This window comes from Lepus europaeus, chromosome 14 (assembly GCF_033115175.1).
Source record: "Lepus europaeus isolate LE1 chromosome 14, mLepTim1.pri, whole genome shotgun sequence".
Lineage (NCBI taxonomy): Eukaryota > Metazoa > Chordata > Mammalia > Lagomorpha > Leporidae > Lepus > Lepus europaeus.
Window position 1 is genome coordinate 2069318 of NC_084840.1, and position 16326 is coordinate 2085643.

General features: G+C 66.2%; 1 protein-coding gene across 2 annotated transcripts in view; it reads left to right on the forward strand.

The window, feature by feature from the left end:
• C14H1orf21 (chromosome 14 C1orf21 homolog) overlaps window positions 1-16326 on the forward strand; it is a 154724-nt gene that overhangs the window by 60653 nt on the left and 77745 nt on the right. The gene's annotated exons all lie outside the window — the stretch shown is intronic.

Sequence of the window (16326 nt, forward strand, 5' to 3'; positions counted from 1 at the left end):
TCCGGGCTGGGCGCTGGCGGCAGGGAGCAGCCGTCGCCGCACTGCGGTGCCTCTCGGGGTGCAGGCACGAGGGAGATCGGTGCAGGCTTCCTGTACCAGGCGACATGTAGGTTCCCGCCGGAGCCAGCGTCCAAAACCGAGCTCTGAAGGGGGCAGTGTCCACCTGAGCAGCTGAGGTGTCTGTGTCCCACCGCAGTGCACCAGGCTCCGGTTCCCAGGTCCGTGGTGGTGGCTGGAGCGGCTGGGTCCCTGCAGCTCACGCGGGACAGCTGGATCGAGTGGTCAGCTCCCAGCTTTGGCCTAGCCCAGGCTTGGCCACCGCTGGCATTTGGACCATGAGTTTCCTGCCTCTCGAGTAAATGAAAAATAATTTAAAACATTCTTACAAAGGATGGAGTAGGATTCAAGCAGGTGTGTGGGACAGTGGCCGTGGGGTGTCCCAGCGGGGGTGACAGGTAGGGCTGAAGACAGATCTGGAACCCTGGGTGGATGGTGGCTAACAGAGAGTGACTCACACTTGAAGATCCAGAACTGTGGTCGGTCGGTTACCGTCATCTCGTAACTTCTCCTTGGTGGTCGAAGCTCGTCTCTAGTGCCATGGTCACGACCACCAAGTTCATGGCTGCGTCTCGCCTGCAGCTCTCTTCTATGTCCTCCCCACGCACCACCAAATCATTTCAAAATAAAAGCAAGGCAGCGTTTAGAAATCGGGAGGCTTCACGGACAGCCCCAGGTTCTTCAGCTCAGCAGATCCGGCCACCCCGGGTACATGGCCGTGGCGTGTTCCCGGACGCTGGCCTCCACCGGCGGCTCTCCCTTCCCCACCGCACCCAGGCCACCTGCAGGCTCTGTTTGTCCTGCGGACGATCTGTCGCTGCCCTGATGGAGTTCCGGGGCCAGCGGGAGTCTCAGCATCGTGCCTGTGCTGGGCCTTGTTTGTAGAGCGGCTCTCCGTGTCTCTCCAGGAAGGAAGCTGGGGCCAGGTTACAGGTAGCCCAGGGAGACAAGCCGAGGCCGTGCGAGCAGGATGCCCCACACCCCAGCCCAGCATGGCCAGGGTGTTCAGGGTGCACTGGCGGGAGCATGTACCCGGCCCCTGACTTCCGCCCAGATGGAGGTAAGGGGAGAGTCCGCTGGAAGTGAGCTCTCTCCCCGGCGAGCGAGAGGCATGGATCCCGCAGCCGCGTCTGGGGTTGGAAATTTCCTGCCCTCCGAGGGCAGGGCGGTGTGCGGTGTGGTCAGCAGGCTGCTGAGGTCATCGAGAGGACAGGCGCGCGGTTGCCAAGAGCAGCTTGGGAAGAGTGAGCAGTGAGCGAGCCGCAGGCCCAGGCTGCACGGACCAGTCCGGCGAGTTCCCGGGCGCGCCGCCTGCTCCCTGGCTTGCTCTCGGCCGTCAGACCATCGGAGGAGGCGCAGGGCACCGAGCCAGCCGGTCACTTCCCAGGGTCGCTGTGCCCTCCGCGGCCAGACTTTGTGGCTGCACCAACTCTGCCGTTCACCCTTCTCCTCTCACCGTCCCCCCAGAGCTCCGGCACTGCCGGCTGCCACACGTGACCCCGGCCCCGGTCACCCTGGCGTCCCCTGCCGTGACCTCCTCCACCAGCACAGAATGGAGGTTGGCAGAGCCTGTCCCCAGGCACGGCTGAGTCCCCGGAACTGGTCCCATCACCCCCCGTGTGTCTGCGTCTTCTGTTTGTTTACTGTCTGCCGTTGACAAGCACTGATTGACGTGTTCCGTGTGGGACGTGCGGTGATCGACGTGTGCTGTGTGAGGATCCGTGTGGTGGTTGACGTGTGTGTGTGATGATCCATGTTCCATGTGGTGTGTGTGGTAATCTGTGGTGGTTGACATGTACTGTGTGTGATGATCCGTGTGGCGGTTGACGTGTGCTGTGTGTGATGATCCGTGTGCTGTGTGTGGTGGTTGACGTGTGCTGTGTGTGATGATGATCCGTGTGCTGTGTGTGGTGGTTGACGTGTGCTGTGTGTGATGATCCGTGTGCTGTGTGTGGTGGTTGACGTGTGCTGTGTGTGATGATCCGTGTGGTGTGTGTGCTGTGTGAAGATCAAATGAGGCAGTTAGCCCTCGTGTCTCCTGGAAGTTATCGTGTCTTCTTATTGGGAACCTTCAGTCTTCTCCTTTACAGAATGTGGGTGGGGCTGCCTCTGCCTGCTCCGGGGTCTCCTGCAGCGCAGGGGTTTATTGTGGCACCGTGGAGGGGCGAGGATGTCGGGTGCAGGCCTCAGTCCCATGTCGGGTGTAGGCTCTGTCGCATGTTGGGTGCAGGCCTCCGTTGCATGTCGTGTAGGCTCTGTCGCGTGTTGGGTGCAGGCCTCTGTCCTGTGTCGGGTGCAGGCCTCCGTCCCGTGTCGGGTGCAGGCTGTGTTCCGTGTTGGGTGCAGGCCTCTGTCCCGTGTCGGGTACAGGCCTCTGTCCCGTGTTGGGTGCAGGCCTCTGTCCTGTGTCGGGTGCAGGCCTCTGTCCTGTGTCGGGTGCAGGCCTCCATCGCGTGTTGGGTGCAGGCCTCTGTCCCATGTTGGGTGCAGGCCTCTGTCCTGTGTTGGGTGCAGGCCTCCGTCGCATGTTGGGTGCAGGCCTCTGTCCCGTGTTGGGTGCAGGCCTCCGTCGCATGTCGGGTGCAGGCCTCTGTCCCGTGTCGGGTGCAGTCCTCCGTTGCGTGTTGGGTGCAGGCCTCTGTCCCATGTTGGGTGCAGGCCTCTGTCCTGTGTCGGGTGCAGTCCTCCGTTGCGTGTTGGGTGCAGGCCTCTGTCCCATGTTGGGTGCAGGCCTCCGTCGCATGTTGGGTGCAGGCCTCTGTCCCGTGTCGGGTGCAGGCCTCTGTCCCGTGTTGGGTGCAGGCTGTATTCCGTGTTGGGTGCAGGCCTCTGTCCCGTGTCGGGTGCAGGCCTCTGTCCTGTGTCGGGTGCAGTCCTCCGTTGCGTGTTGGGTGCAGGCCTCTGTCCCATGTTGGGTGCAGGCCTCCGTCGCATGTCGGGTGCAGGCCTCTGTCCCGTGTCGTGTAGCCTCCGTCCCATGTCAGGTGCAGGCCTCCGTCCCGTGTCAGTCTGTGTCGCGTTGGCACAGCAGATGCACTTGGGGGAGCCACCCAGGAAGGGGAAGGCACATGTTGGCTCGCAGTTTTGGGGGCTCACGGTGCAGGGTCGGGGGCTGTGGTCTGCTGTGGGAGGGAGGCCACACGGTGAGCCAGGAAGCAGAGTGTGAGCTCACTGCGTGCCCACGGCCACGGCCACGCCCCAGCATCTTGATCCAGTCTCCTGCATCCTAGGTCACGTGTGGGTGCTCTGTGTGTGCGCGTTTGTGTGTGAGTGTGTGTATGTGTGTGTGAGTGTGTGTGTGGTGTCCCCAGAGTGGATGTGGCGAGAGTCTCCTGTGTCCTAGGTCACGTGTGGGTGCCCTGGTGTTTGTGTGTGTGTGTGTGTGTGGTGTCCCCAGAGTGGACTCTGCAAGTCTCCTGTGTCCTAGGTCATGCGTGGGTGCTCGCCGTACGTGAGTGTGTGTGTGTGTGTGTGTGTGGTGTCCCCAGAGTGGACGTGGCGAGAGTCTCCTGTGTCCTAGGTCACGCGTGGGTGCCCTGGTGTTTGTGTGTGTGTGTGTGTGTGTGTGTGGTGTCCCCAGAGTGGACTCTGCAAGTCTCCTGTGTCCTAGGTCATGTGTGGGTGCTCGCCGTACGTGTGTGTGTGTGTGTGTGTGTGGTGTCCCCAGAGTGGACTCTGCAAGTCTCCTGTGTCCTAGGTCATGCGTGGGTGCTTGCCGTGCGTGAATGTGTGTGTATGTGTGTGTGTGTGGTGTCCCCAGAGTGGACGTGGCGAGAGTCTCCTGTGTCCTAGGTCACGCGTGGGTGCCCTGGTGTTTGTGTGTGTGTGTGTGTGTGGTGTCCCCAGAGTGGACTCTGCAAGTCTCCTGTGTCCTAGGTCATGCGTGGGTGCTTGCCGTGCGTGAATGTGTGTGTGTGTGTGTGTGGTGTCCCCAGAGTGGACGTGGCGAGAGTCTCCTGTGTCCTAGGTCACGCGTGGGTGCCCTGGTGTGTGTGTGTGTGTGTGTGGTGTCCCCAGAGTGGACTCTGCCAGTCTCCTCTGTCCTAGGTCACGAGAGCTGACCCTCAGCCAGGGGTGATGGCTGGCTCAGGATGGGGTTGGGGTGCAGCCCCTGGCAGGCCTCTGAGCAGACCCCGTGTACCTGTAGGTGCTGGGTGCAGCAGAGACAGCATCCAGTGTCCTGCCCCGCACTTGCCCTGTGGGTGGTGATGGGGGTGTCCTGCAGGTGTGGAGCATGGGCCCCACCTAGTGTCCACTGGGAGGCGTCCCCGAGTGCCCAGTGCCCCAGCGTCCACTGGGAGGCGTCCCCGAGTGCCCAGTGCCCCAGCGTCCACTGGGAGGCGTCCCCGAGTGCCCAGTCCCCCAGCGTCCACTGGGAGGCGTCCCCGAGTGCCCAGTGCCCCAGCGTCCACTGGGAGGCGTCCCCGAGTGCCCAGTGCCCCAGCGTCCACTGGGAGGCGTCCCCGAGTGCCCAGTGCCCCAGCGTCCACTGGGAGGCGTCCCCGAGTGCCCAGTGCCCCAGCGTCCACTGGGAGGCGTCCCCGAGTGCCCAGTGCCCCAGCGTCCACTGGGAGGCGTCCCCGAGTGCCCAGTGCCCCAGCGTCCACTGGGAGGCGTCCCCGAGTGCCCAGTCCCCCATCGTCCACTGGGAGGCGTCCCCGAGTGCCCAGTGCCCCAGCGTCCACTGGGAGGCGTCCCCGAGTGTCCAGTCCCCCAGCGTCCACTGGGAGGTGTCCCCGAGTGCCCAGTGCCCCATCGTCCACTGGGAGGCGTCCCCAAGTGCCCAGTGCCCCATCGTCCACTGGGAGGCGTCCCCGAGTGCCCAGTGCCCCATCGTCCACTGGGAGGCGTCCCCGAGTGCCCAGTGCCCCAGCGTCCACTGGGAGGCGTCCCCGAGTGCCCAGTCCCCCAGCGTCCACTGGGAGGCGTCCCCGAGTGCCCAGTGCCCCAGCGTCCACTGCGAGGCGTCCCCGAGTGCCCAGTGCCCCAGCGTCCACTGGGAGGCGTCCCCAAGTGCCCAGTGCCCCAGCGTCCACTGGGAGGCGTCCCCGAGTGCCCAGTGCCCCATCGTCCACTGGGAGGCGTCCCCGAGTGCCCAGTCCCCCAGCGTCCACTGGGAGGTGTCCCCGAGTGCGCAGTGCCCCAGCGTCCACTGGGAGTCGTCCCCGAGTGCCCAGTGCCCCAGCGTCCACTGGGAGGCGTCCCCGAGTGCCCAGTGCCCCGTGCTGCTAAGGGGGAGGGGGCTGGGCAGGCTGAGGTCTGGGAGGCGTCCCCGAGTGCCCAGTGCCCCAGCGTCCACTGGGAGGCGTCCCCGAGTGCCCAGTCCCCCATCGTCCACTGGGAGGCGTCCCCGAGTGCCCAGTGCCCCAGCGTCCACTGGGAGGCGTCCCCGAGTGTCCAGTCCCCCAGCGTCCACTGGGAGGTGTCCCCGAGTGCCCAGTGCCCCATCGTCCACTGGGAGGCGTCCCCAAGTACCCAGTGCCCCATCGTCCACTGGGAGGCGTCCCCGAGTGCCCAGTGCCCCATCGTCCACTGGGAGGCGTCCCCGAGTGCCCAGTGCCCCAGCGTCCACTGGGAGGCGTCCCCGAGTGCCCAGTCCCCCAGCGTCCACTGGGAGGCGTCCCCGAGTGCCCAGTGCCCCAGCGTCCACTGCGAGGCGTCCCCGAGTGCCCAGTGCCCCAGCGTCCACTGGGAGGCGTCCCCAAGTGCCCAGTGCCCCAGCGTCCACTGGGAGGCGTCCCCGAGTGCCCAGTGCCCCATCGTCCACTGGGAGGCGTCCCCGAGTGCCCAGTCCCCCAGCGTCCACTGGGAGGTGTCCCCGAGTGCGCAGTGCCCCAGCGTCCACTGGGAGTCGTCCCCGAGTGCCCAGTGCCCCAGCGTCCACTGGGAGGCGTCCCCGAGTGTCCAGTCCCCCAGCGTCCACTGGGAGGTGTCCCCGAGTGCCCAGTGCCCCATCGTCCACTGGGAGGCGTCCCCAAGTGCCCAGTGCCCCATCGTCCACTGGGAGGCGTCCCCGAGTGCCCAGTGCCCCATCGTCCACTGGGAGGCGTCCCCGAGTGCCCAGTGCCCCAGCGTCCACTGGGAGGCGTCCCCGAGTGCCCAGTGCCCCAGCGTCCACTGGGAGGCGTCCCCGAGTGCCCAGTGCCCCAGCGTCCACTGCGAGGCGTCCCCGAGTGCCCAGTGCCCCAGCGTCCACTGGGAGGCGTCCCCAAGTGCCCAGTGCCCCAGCGTCCACTGGGAGGCGTCCCCGAGTGCCCAGTGCCCCATCGTCCACTGGGAGGCGTCCCCGAGTGCCCAGTCCCCCAGCGTCCACTGGGAGGTGTCCCCGAGTGCGCAGTGCCCCAGCGTCCACTGGGAGTCGTCCCCGAGTGCCCAGTGCCCCAGCGTCCACTGGGAGGCGTCCCCGAGTGCCCAGTGCCCCGTGCTGCTAAGGGGGAGGGGGCTGGGCAGGCTGAGGTCTGGGAGGCGTCCCCGAGTGCCCAGTGCCCCGTGCTGCTAAGGGGGAGGGGGCTGGGCAGGCTGAGGTCTGGTGCCCAGTGCCCCAGCGTCCACTGGGAGGCGTCCCCGAGTGCGCAGTGCCCCAGCGTCCACTGGGAGGTGTCCCCGAGTGCCCAGTCCCCCAGTGTCCACTGGGAGGTGTCCCCGAGTGCCCAGTGCCCCAGTGTCCACTGGGAGGTGTCCCCGAGTGCCCAGTGCCCCAGCGTCCACTGGGAGGCGTCCCCGAGTGCCCAGTGCCCCGTGCTGCTAAGGGGGAGGGGGCTGGGCAGGCTGAGGTCTGGGAGGCGTCCCCGAGTGCCCAGTGCCCTGTGCTGCTAAGGGGGAGGGGGCTGGGCAGGCTGAGGTCTGGGAGGCGTCCCCGAGTGCCCAGTGCCCCAGCGTCCACTGGGAGGCGTCCCCGAGTGCCCAGTGCCCCGTGCTGCTGAGGGGAGGGGGCTGGGCAGGCTGAGGTCTGGGAGGTGTCCCCGAGTGCCCAGTCCCCCAGCGTCCACTCGGAGGCGTCCCCGAGTGCCCAGTGCCCCGTCGTCCACTGGGAGTCGTCCCCAAGTGCCCAGTCCCCCAGCGTCCACTGGGAGGCGTCCCCAAGTGCCCAGTGCCCCAGCGTCCACTGGGAGGCGTCCCCGAGTGCCCAGTGCCCCAGCGTCCACTGGGAGGCGTCCCCGAGTGCCCAGTGCCCCGTGCTGCTGAGGGGAGGGGGCTGGGCAGGCTGAGGTCTGGGAGGCGTCCCTGAGTGCCCAGTGCCCCAGCGTCCACTGCGAGGCGTCCCCGAGTGCCCAGTGCCCCGTGCTGCTGAGGGGAGGGGGCTGGGCAGGCTGAGGTCTGGGAGGCGTCCCCGAGTGCCCAGTGCCCCGTGCTGCTGAGGGGAGGGGGCTGGGCAGGCTGAGGTCTGGGAGGCGGGGCTTCAGGGAGGGGAGTCAGAGCCTCAGGAACAGGGTTGGGTTCCCAGGAAGGAGGCCCAGAGAGCTGCCTCGCTCTGCCCCAACACGGGACCCTGCGAGGGGACCCCGGCTCAGGGCCTGCAGCCCCGCAGGGGCTGAGATGTGAACGCCATGGCTCATGAGCCACGCAGGCTGTGGTGTCCCACTGTGCAGCCGGATGGACCAAGACTCGTGGGCAGCGGGAGAGATGCCTGTGCCTGCAGGGATGGGGAGCCGAGTCCGGTGAGATGAGGCGAGGAAGCATCTCCTGCCCAGGGGGCCTCCAGCCACGTTCCTAAGTCGTCCCTGAGGGCGACCCCCGCCAGGGGCCCCGGCAGTCACGGTGCCACCTCATTCCACGTCCCCAGGGCCCGCCCCTGCACCGCGCCAGCAGACAGGTGCTGGACCAGTTGTGACCTGATGACGTCAGTGAGAGCAGGCGCTGTCGCGGTGGTGCCGTGCTGTGCTGGCCGGCACCTGCCTGTATTTGTGCAGGTGCACAGGCCGCGTGCTGTGGGCCCGCGGGGGCCCAGGCTCGGGGCCGGTGTCGAGCGCGTGCTCCTGACAGCAGGCAAGGCAGGCGCTCGCTGCCAGGCGTGGGAGGCCGGACCCCCATGCCAGGACCTTACGGCTGGATGGAAGGACGCGGCCTGGGGCCCACGACTGCCTTCTCAGCCAGGCTGTTTACTGGCAGGCGCTGACTCCTGGGCCTGCCACCCTGTGTGTCCTGACGGCCCAGTTCCCCGCGCCCTGCGGATCACCAGGCAGCACTGGGCCTCGGGCTCCCGAGAAAGCACACGGTGTCAGCGCCTGCTTCCCTCGGAATTTCTCTCTTTTTTCAGTTGGCAAGTGCGCTCAGTTCCAGGCAGGAAAGCCTGCCGCATCTTGCACCCCGGCATTCGAACCACAGCAAGGCCCCCGGGCGCCCCGTCTTGGGGGTTCATGGCTGGAGATGCATCTGCCGTCCTGCCCTGCCTGGCGCTGCAGCTCCTAACCCTCCGGGTGCTGGGTGACTCATGTGGGTGTCGGCTGATGAACCCCAAACTCTCTAGGCTTTGTGATCGAATACGGGGGAGTGGGCTAGAGTTAACGCTTTACTGATTTTTTAAAGGAGATTTATTTTCTTTATCTGAAGGCAGAGAGAGAGGGAAAGGCAGAGACACCTCTTCCATCAGTCCCCAGATGGCTGCAACAGCTGGGGCTGAGCCAGGCCAAGGCCAGGAGCCAGGAATTCCCTCTGCGTCCTCCGTGGGTCCTTGGCCCATCCCCTGCGGCCTTCCCAGTGCATTGGCAGGAAGCTCGATCGGAAATGGAGCAGCCGGGCCTTGAGCCGGCGGTCACATGGGGTGCTGGCATCAGGGTGGCGGCTGTACCCGCGGCGCCACGGCACGGACTCCTGCTTTGCCGTTTAGATTTGTCTGTTTTCTTCATTGCATTGAAGCATTCCGGTGTCAGCTGGAGAACACGGGTCATGAAACTCGCATGTATAGGGTGATTCTAGCTGTCACCGGTGACTTCTGGCCAAAGCATACGCCAGGTGTTTACCGGGAGAAGGTGGTGGTGCCGGCTTCCAGGGGTGCGATTGGGAGCAAGTCTTTGTGCTTGTTCTGTTTTTTCCAAATATTCTGCATCTCTTTTGCTACAGTTTAGGAGCAAGGCCTTCTCCGTGGCGATGAGCTTTACTGCCGAGAGGCTGGGGACGTGCGGTTTGAGAGGACAGCAGAGGCCCCGGGGGCGCTGGCTGGTGGCGTTCCAGCACCTTCTGCACGCCAGGCTCCGCCTTGGGTGTCTCGTTTATGAATTCGCTGAATGTCACGGCACCTTACCCATTAGGCTCCAGTTTCACACATGAGGAACCTGTCATGTATGTTCCCAAATGACACGTGCAGCCCCTATGCCCTGCTACCCTGTCCGTGGGTCCTCTTGTGATATTAGTGACAGGAGACCCTGGCGCAGTAGTAAGAGAAGACTCCGAGCTTCCCTCTCCCTGTCGCCAGGGCAGGCGTCATCAGTGTGCACCTGCTGTCTGTCCCTAGTGTGAAGTAGCCCTCCGGAGCCGTCCCTGGGGGCAGAGTCTCGGCCACGCCCACCAGGCCACCTCCCTGCTGACGCGAACCTGGGGAAGGGTTTGGTTTCCTTCTGCCGTGCCCTGCGTGTAGTAGCTGCCGAGGGTCTGAGGACAGAGCAGAAGGCGTGGGTGTAACCGTGGTGTGGGTCCCATGGGTTTCTTAGCTAGTGACCTTGTCGTCTCTTCATTGGAGGCCTGAGACCCCTCAGGGGAGATTATGGGCTTGGATGGAGCCGTCCTCTTCCGTGGTACCTCGTCAGGGTTTGGCCAGGATTCGGCTCCCAGGACTCATGCGGGCATTTCAACCCCGAGTCTTGTGTTAACAGCTGACGGATGAAGGCTTGATCTGGTTACGGCGTCTGGGAGGCGTTTAGGTGACTGGGCTCGCCTGTAGGTTTTCTGTTAGTCACCCCTCCGACGCGTTAATTAATCACAGTGCCCGAGAGGAGCAGCGCAGGGAGAGAAGGTTTACTCTGGCCCGGAGGTTGGGGTTTCGCCGCCCGGGATCAGGTGGTCCCGTTGGTGTGGGCATCTGGCGAGGCTGGAGGACCACAGGGGACGGCGGTCACTTGGCGAGCCAGGGAGCAGAGAGCAGGGAGCCCACCCTGCACCTCCCCGTGTCTGTCCTGTCACTCCTCAGACCCAGTCGGGGGGCTCCACCCTGGCCCCGCCCTCAGGTCGCCATGGCAACCACACAGCCCTGAACGGGACTGAGCCTGGTTCCTTACTTGTCTTTGCAGAAGTAGCTCCCGCTAGAGAGCACGGTGTGAGGTCTTGTGACCCACAGGTAAAGGGAGACGCCGGGCTTCCGGCTGGGGCATGGCGGTGCCCGCATCCCGCCGCAGGCTGACCCTGAGCCTTGGGTTCTGCTCTGGCGGTGAGTGGGACGGACCCGGTGCTGACGGCCTGGCATCCACAAGTGGATTTGGCTCCCCCACCTGTCCTGGGACAGCCCTGGGACGTTGAGACGGTGGTGTGAGATGTCACGGGGGTGCTCGCCGGGTGGGGCGGCGGTGTTCTGCCATTGCCGGCTTTGCCCGCCGAGGTTGACCAGGTGCTCACAGCTCTGGGATGCAGTTCTTGTCTCCCCACGGCTAGGAAGGCCGGCGGTGTCTTCTGTGGCTTTGAACGTTGCCACGAGCCAGGAGGCAGGAAGCTCAACGCACCGCGTGAGGACCCCGCCCTGCCCCCCTCGCCGGCAGCGTCTTGTGATCTCTTCCCCGATGCTTGGGTTGCTGTGAAGTGCTCAGAGGAGCAGCCAGGGTTGTTTTTTCCTTAAAGATTCATCTATGGGGCCTGCGCTTTGGTGTAGTGGGTAAAGCCGCTGGCTACAGTGCCAGCATCCCACATGGGTGCTGGTTCAAGTCCCAGATGCTTCACTTCTGATCCAGCTCTCTGCTGTGGCCTGGGAAAGCAGTAGAAGATGGCCCAAGTCCTTGGGCCCCGCACCTGTGTGGGAGACCTGGAAGAAGCTCCTGGCTCCTGGTTTAGGATCAGCTCAGCTCCGGCCGTTGCAGCCATTTTGGGAGTGAACCAGCAGATGCAAGACCTCTCTCTCAGTAACTCTACCTCTCAAATAAATAAATAAAATCTTTTTAAAAAGGTATTTATGTATTATAAAGGCAGAGTGACAGAGAGGGAGAGATCTTCCATCTCCTGGTTCACTCTGCAGACGGCCACAACCATTGGGGCTGGGCTGGGTTGAAGCCAGGAGCCAGGAGCTTCATCCAGGTCTCCCACATGGGTGCAGGGGCCCAGGTAGTTGGGCCACCTTCTGCTGCTTTCCCAGGCGCATTGGCAGGGAGCTGGATCGGAAGTGGCGCAGCTGGGACTCCAGCCGGCACCTGTACGGGATGCTGGCGTCCCAGGTGGCCGCCTGACCTGCAGCACCAGCCCCAGGACCCAGGGTTTGAATTCCTGCTGAAGGCTGTGTTTGAGGTCCTGACGGGGAGCACTGGTTCTGTCATTGAAAGGGATGCTGAGTTGTAGGATAGACAGTTTTAAGCACATTCTGACACAAGAGAGCACTTCTCCAGAACCCCGGGCTGCGTGTGGCCCCCTCAGCTGCGGCTCTCTCACTGGCGTCGCCGGGCCTGGTGCTGTGTCCCAGGGCAGGAGGAGGGCAGGGGTCACAAGGAGAACAGAACAGATCCAGAAAGCTCCTGGTGAAAGTGACTTAGTCTGCAGCTGGGGAGGGGGTGGAGGAGGGGCATCCAGGCCTGGCACCATGGTGTCTGCGGCCCCGGAGCAGGGCGAGGCCGTGCTGGCCACAGACACCCCTGCCTGGGAGTGCAGGTGTCACTGTGGATTCTGATCCGCAGCATGGGAGAAATGCGGCTTTAGCTCCCGGGTTGCGCAGAGCGGTTTGTGTTCGTTGGCTGAGCTGTCTCACGCCGTGTTTTGTTTGCTGTTTCACTTCTTGTTGGCTTCGTGCACGCAGCAAACGCCTTTCTCCTTAAGCTTTGCAGTCTTGTGTGGCCTCCTCCCGCGTCCCTGGCTTTTCTTCGCCAGTGCCCCCGTTACAGTGCCAGGTGTTAAAGTGGGGCAGGCGCTTCTGGCCCTGGTGGAACTCTGGAAATTGAAATTATTCATTCAGGAAATATTTATTGAGCACATACTACAGATCAACCTTTACGTGGGGATGCAACACCCAAGACAGCGACTGCCGTGTTCTGCTTCTATCCTGGGCCGGGGGGGGGGGGGCACGTGACAGACGTGTGGCCTCAGAGAGGGATGTGGTGTGAGGAGAGACGAACCACATCGTCCTATCTTATTCGGGAGAGCGAGACAGCGAGTGAGCTCCCAGGCCGAAGCTGGGAAGCAGGGACCCGCCAGGTCTCCCCGTGGTGTCGGAAGCCGAGCACCGAGCCGTCACTGCTCCCTCCCCTGCACCCAGGCAGGAGCTGAGGCTGAGGACTGGGCTCAGGTCCTCGGAATGGACACGGGGGTCTTAGCGCCCCCACGCCCCCTTGGAGTCACTGGGAGAAGCTCTAGAAGCCTAGAGCTGGCCTCTGCACACGGCCCTGATGTGGGAGCAAGTCTGTGGGAATCGCCAGGAGCAGTGTCAGGAGAGGAACCTCAGGGGCTGGCGTCCCCCCGGGGAGCTGCTGGGGGCCCCAGAGAAGCTGGAGACAGGAGGGCGGGGCGGTGAGCCCAGTGACAGGAGGGTGGGGGGGGTGAGCCGAGTGACAGGAGGGTGGGGTGTTGTGCTGAGTGACAGGAGGGCGGGGCAGTGAGCCCAGTGACAGGAGGGCGGGGCGGTGAGCCCAGTGACAGGAGGGGGGGGGTGAGCCCAGTGACAGGAGGGCGGGGCGGTGAGCCCAGTGACAGGAGGGCGGGGCGGTGAGCCCAGTGACAGGAGGGCGGGGGGGGGTGAGCCCAGTGACAGGAGGGCGGGGCGGTGAGCCCAGTGACAGGAGGGTGGGCGGGGTGAGCCCAGTGACAGGAGGGTGGGCGGGGCGGTGAGCCCAGTGACAGGAGGGCGGGGCGGTGAGCCCAGTGACAGGAGGGTGGGGGGGTGAGCCCAGTGACAGGAGGGTGGGGTGTTGTGCTGAGTGACAGGAGGGCGGGGCAGTGAGCCCAGTGACAGGAGGGCGGGGCGGTGAGCCCAGTGACAGGAGGGGGGGGGTGAGCCCAGTGACAGGAGGGCGGGGCGGTGAGCCCAGTGACAGGAGGGCGGGGCGGTGAGCCCAGTGACAGGAGGGCGGGGGGGGGTGAGCCCAGTGACAGGAGGGCGGGGCGGTGAGCCCAGTGACAGGAGGGTGGGCGGGGTGAGCCCAGTGACAGGAGGGTGGGGGGGTGAGCCCAGTGACAGGAGGGTGGGCGGGGCGGTGAGCCCAGTGACAGGAGGGCGGGGCGGTGAGCCCAGTGACAGGAGGGTGGGGGGGTGAGCCCAGTGACAGGAGGGTGGGGGGGGCGGTGAGCCCAGTGACAGGGGGGGGGTGAGCCCAGTGACAGGAGGGCGGGGCGGTGAGCCCAGTGACAGGAGGGTGGGCGGGGTGGTGAGCCGAGTGACAGGAGGGTGGGGGGGTGAGCCCAGTGACAGGAGGGTGGGCGGGGCGGTGAGCCCAGTGACAGGAGGGCGGGGCGGTGAGCCCAGTGACAGGAGGGTGGGGGGGCGGTGAGCCCAGTGACAGGAGGGGGGGGGTGAGCCCAGTGACAGGAGGGTGGCGGGTGAGCCCAGTGACAGGAGGGCGGGGGGGGGTGAGCCCAGTGACAGGAGGGGGGGGGTTAGCCCAGTGACAGGAGGGCGGGGCGGTGAGCCCAGTGACAGGAGGGTGGGGGGGCGGTGAGCCCAGTGACAGGAGGGTGGGGGGGGCGGTGAGCCCAGTGACAGGAGGGTGGGCGGGGCGGTGAGCCCAGTGACAGGAGGGTGGGGGGGTGAGCCCAGTGACAGGAGGGTGGGGGGGCGGTGAGCCCAGTGACAGGAGGGGGGCGGTGAGCCCAGTGACAGGAGGGTGGGGGGGCGGTGAGCCCAGTGACAGGAGGGGGGGGTGAGCCCAGTGACAGGAGGGGGGGGTTAGCCCAGTGACAGGAGGGTGGGGGGGCGGTGAGCCCAGTGACAGGAGGGCGGGGCGGTGAGCCCAGTGACAGGAGGGCGGGGCGGTGAGCCCAGTGACAGGAGGGGGGCGGTGAGCCCAGTGACAGGAGGGTGGGGGGGCGGTGAGCCCAGTGACAGGAGGGTGGGGGGGCGGTGAGCCCAGTGACAGGAGGGCGGGGGGGGTGAGCCCAGTGACGGGGGGGGGGTTAGCCCAGTGACAGGAGGGCGGGGCGGTGAGCCCAGTGACAGGAGGGTTGGGGGGCGGTGAGCCCAGTGACAGGAGGGTGGGGGGGGCGGTGAGCCCAGTGACAGGAGGGCGGGGCGGTGAGCCCAGTGACAGGAGGGCGGGGCGGTGAGCCCAGTGACAGGAGGGGGGGGGTGAGCCCAGTGACAGGAGGGCGGGGGGGGTGAGCCCAGTGATAGGAGGGCGGGGCGGTGAGCCCAGTGACAGGAGGGTGGGCGGGGTGGTGAGCCCAGTGACAGGAGGGCCGGGCGGTGAGCCCAGTGACAGGAGGGTGGGGGGGTGAGCCCAGTGACAGGAGGGGGGGGTGAGCCCAGTGACAGGAGGGCGGGGCGGTGAGCCCAGTGACAGGAGGGGGGGGGTGAGCCCAGTGACAGGAGGGCGGGGCGGTGAGCCCAGTGACAGGAGGGCGGGGGGGGGTGAGCCCAGTGACAGGAGGGCGGGGCGGTGAGCCCAGTGACAGGAGGGCGGGGGGGGGGTGAGCCCAGTGACAGGAGGGCGGGGCGGTGAGCCCAGTGACAGGAGGGGGGCGGTGAGCCCAGTGACAGGAGGGCGGGGCGGTGAGCCCAGTGACAGGAGGGCGGGGGGGTGAGCCCAGTGACAGGAGGGCGGGGCGGTGAGCCCAGTGACAGGAGGGGGGGGTGAGCCCAGTGACAGGAGGGCGGGGGGGGTGAGCCCAGTGACAGGAGGGCGGGGCGGTGAGCCCAGTGACAGGAGGGTGGGCGGGGTGGTGAGCCCAGTGACAGGAGGGCGGGGCGGTGAGCCCAGTGACAGGAGGGTGGGCGGGGCGGTGAGCCCAGTGACAGGAGGGCGGGGCGGTGAGCCCAGTGACAGGAGGGTGGGGGGGTGAGCCCAGTGACAGGAGGGCGGGGCGGTGAGCCCAGTGACAGGAGGGGGGGGTGAGCCCAGTGACAGGAGGGCGGGGGGGGTGAGCCCAGTGACAGGAGGGCGGGGCGGTGAGCCCAGTGACAGGAGGGTGGGCGGGGTGGTGAGCCGAGTGACAGGAGGGTGGGGGGGTGAGCCCAGTGACAGGAGGGTGGGGGGGCGGTGAGCCCAGTGACAGGAGGGCGGGGCGGTGAGCCCAGTGACAGGAGGGCGGGGCGGTGAGCCCAGTGACAGGAGGGGGTTGGTGAGCCCAGTGACAGGAGGGTGTGGGGGGGGGTGAGCCCAGTGACAGGAGGGTGTGTGGGGGGGTGAGCCCAGTGACAGGAGGGTGGGGGGGGTGAGCCCAGTGACAGGAGGGCGGGGGGGGGTGAGCCCAGTGACAGGAGGGTGGGGGGGCGGTGAGCCCAGTGACAGGAGGGGGGGGGTGAGCCCAGTGACAGGAGGGCGGGGCGGTGAGCCCAGTGACAGGAGGGTGGGGGGGGTGAGCCCAGTGACAGGAGGCGGGGCGGTGAGCCCAGTGACAGGAGGGTGGGGGGGGTGAGCCCAGTGACAGGAGGCGGGGCGGTGAGCCCAGTGACAGGAGGGTGGGGGGGCGGTGAGCCCAGTGACAGGAGGGCAGGGCCGTGAGCCCAGTGACAGGAGGGCGGGGCGGTGAGCCCAGTGACAGGGGGGGGGGGTGAGCCCAGTGACAGGAGGGCGGGGCGGTGAGCCCAGTGACAGGAGGGTGGGGGGGGTGAGCCCAGTGACAGGAGGGGGGGGGTGAGCCCAGTGACAGGAGGGCGGGGTGTTGTGCTGAGTGACAGGAGAGCTCGTACAGGTGACTCAGTGTGGCCCCCCAGGCTGGCTCTGCTGCCAGGGGAACATTGGCTCTGCCCCTGTGGGATTGGAGCCTGGCCACAGCCTTTGCTTTGGGAGGAAGCTGCGTGTTGCCGGGGCGCTGTGGGTGGAGGGGCCTGGGCTGTGCCTGGGAGTGGCAGGTGGGAGCTGCCCTGCTGTAACCCCGGCCGCTGCTCTCTGAGTGTGCGGGGCAGAGGAATCGGTCGGGGCGTGTTCTTGCTGCTCCTCTCCCTGCCCGTCCCACCCTCCGGTACACTACAGTGGACCTCACGTAAGAAGTGTC